General features: G+C 37.9%; 1 non-coding gene across 1 annotated transcript; it reads left to right on the top strand.

Moving 5' to 3' along the window:
* The first annotated feature begins 386 nt into the window (after nucleotides 1–386).
* On the top strand, nucleotides 387–459 carry TRNAF-GAA. Its single transcript has one exon. It is a non-coding gene; the product is annotated as a tRNA-Phe (tRNA).
* Nucleotides 460–2,991: the final 2,532 nt, after the last annotated feature.

Raw genomic sequence — 2,991 nt, 5'->3', positions numbered from 1 at the left:
GATGAATTTTCATTTTTAGCATTAGTGTGGATAGTTTAGTTGAGAGAGCGTTAGATTGAAGATTTGAAGGTCTCGTGTTCGATCCACGTGAACCATGGATGCACAATTTGACTATTCGATTTAAAATTAGTGATCATTTCTTTCTAAAATTTCAATTAATTAGCCGAAATACCTTTACTTAAAAACTTTCATTTTTAATGTTAGCGGGGATAGCTCAGTTTGGTGAGCGTCAGATTTAAGATTTGAAGGTCATGTGTTCGATCTCCACGTACACCGCACCTGTTTCTATTTGCATAACCTGACTAAAAATTAGTCATTATTTCTTTTTAATATCTCAATGAATCGGCGAAAATATATTTACTGATGAATTTTCATTTCTAACGATTGCGGGGATAGATCAGTTGGGAGAGCGTCAGACCGAAGATCTGAAGGTCACGTGTTCGATCCATGTTCACTGCACTTGGTTCACATTTGCATAATTTGACTATTCTTTTCAAAATTAGTGATTATAACTGGCATAGGTTGACTAAGTTGATTATTCATTTTTTTATTTTATTTGGGATGGCTTAGTTGGGAGAGCATTAGATTGAATATTGGAAGGTCTTGTGTTCGATTTGCATTCATTGCACCTTATGGTTTAGTCGATTATTATTTCTTTTTTAAAATATAATGAATCAGTGTTCTGGGAGAGTGTCAAACTAAAGATTTCAATGTCACGTGTTTAATCTCTCCACGTTCACTGCACCTGTTGGCAAACTCACTCAGGTTCTCATCTCAATCATTTCAACCCTGTTGGCATCCAATAAAAGAGACCTTGGAGATAACCTGTAACTATTCAACTGGATTATCACATTAACAATTTGAATCACCTCAATCCCGCTTGTTGAACTTGACCATTATAGTGCCTCTCAAACGTAGGTAAAGTTTAAATTCGAGTCTCTTTGTCAAACTCACTCGGGTGCTCATCTCAACCATGATGGCGTTCAACAAGAGAGACCTCGAAAATAGCTGAATTATCGCATTAACCATTTGAATTACCTCAACACCACTTGTTGAAATTGAAACAAATATCTATAACATAACACTAACATAGGTACGATGTTCATCAAAGTTTTTTATATAAGATACTATTGAACTTGACCATTAAAGTACCTCTGAACATGAGGTAAAGTTTAAATATAATTGGTGACAAAAGATGAAACAATAAAATAAAAAGAAATAAGAAAATAATATTCAATTTCAGAGAATTAAAGCCAAATATCCAAACCGTTGGACAACAATGAATTTTTTTGTGTAGTTGTCCTAAAGTCTTTTGTCTAATCGCTCAAGAGTTTTACTATGATGTTTTGGGTAATGTCTAACTCTTTGACACTTCCTTTCATGCGTGTGATAGAGTTCTCAGAATTACCGCGACGTTTCGAGCTGTTCGATCGTGTGACTCTTTCTTCAAAAGGGTAAACATCAAACATCAGGTCTTTGATTGGCAACCCATCCAAAGGAGCGTCGATTGCATCGATTCCATCAACAGTCTTCCCATGAGTTTATGGTGCATGACCCGTTTTTTATACCATTCAAATTCGAGCGCCACCATAGTTTTGCATCGTCCGTGAGATGCATTGCGACCAACGTAACTCTTAGGTCCTATGAGCAAGTTCCAGTAACCTTTAAGTATTGTTCTACGTAAAAAATAAAGCTTTTTAATTCCTTAGCATCTCGGTTTCCATTTAAAGGGTTGTGTTCTTGGATTTTAAGTTTGTTAAGCCCGCATGAACTTGGCTTGAGGTGTGGTTCTCTACAGCCCAACTTGTCAAACTCACTCGAGTGCTCATCTCAACAATGATGTCGTTCAACAAGAGAGACCTCGAAAACGACTGGATTATCGCATTAACCATTTGAATCACCTACTCATCTCAACCATGACGTTGTTCAACAAGAGAGACCTCGAAAACGACTGGATTATCGCATTAACCATTTTAAATTGAACAAAATATCTATAACATAACTCTAACAAAGGTACAAAGTTCATAAAAGTCTTTTTAGTCTAAGATAGAAACTGTAAAATAAAATGAAATAAGAAAATAATATTCCATTACCAGGAATCGAACTCGGGTCTCCTGGGTGAAAGCTAGATATCTTGACTGCTGGACGACAATGGATTTTTAGTGTTGATGTCCTGAAGTCTTTTGTCAGATCGCTAAAGAGTTTTAGCATAATCTTTTTTTTAATGTCTAACTCTTCGACACGTCCTTCCCTATGTGTGTTAGAGTTCTCAGGGTTACCGCGACATTTAAAGCTGTGAGATTGTGTGGCTCTTTCTTCAAAAGAGTCAATATCAAATGTTAGGTCTTTGATTGGCAACCCATCCAGGGGAGCGTCGATTGCATCGATTCCATCAACGATCTTCCCATGAGTTTATGGTGCATGAACCATTTTTATACCATTCACCTTCGAGCACTACCATAGTTTGGCATCGTCCATGAGATGCATTGCGGCTAACGTAACTCTCAGGTCGTATGAGAAAGTTCCTGTAGCCCTCAACCCTTAGGTCGTATGATAGAGTTCTTAGAGCTACTGCGACATTTCGAGGTGTTCGATTGTGTGGCTTTTTCTTCAAAAGAGTCAACATCAAACGTCAGGTCTTTAATTGGCAACCTATCAAGGGGAGTGTCGATTGCGTCGATTCCATCAACGGTCTTCCCATGAGTTTATGGTGCATGGCCCATTTTTTATATCATCCACCTTCGAGCGCCACCATTCATGAGATGCATTGTGGCCAACGTAACTCTTAGATCTTATGAGCAAGTTCCTGTAACCTTCAAGTATTGTTCAACGTAAAAAAATAAAGTTTTTTTAATTCCTTAGCGTCCTGATTCCCATTTAAGGGTTTGTGTTTTTGGGTTTTCGGTTTGTTAAGCCCAACATGAGCTTGGCTCGGGGTGTGGTTCTCTACGACCCTCCTTGTCAAACTCACTCTGGTGCTCATCTCAGTCA

The sequence above is a fragment of the Cucurbita moschata genome, unplaced genomic scaffold (genome assembly GCF_002738365.1).
Source record: "Cucurbita moschata cultivar Rifu unplaced genomic scaffold, Cmos_1.0 Cmo_Scf00405, whole genome shotgun sequence".
Lineage (NCBI taxonomy): Eukaryota > Viridiplantae > Streptophyta > Magnoliopsida > Cucurbitales > Cucurbitaceae > Cucurbita > Cucurbita moschata.
This window is presented reverse-complemented; position numbering and strand designations above follow the sequence as displayed.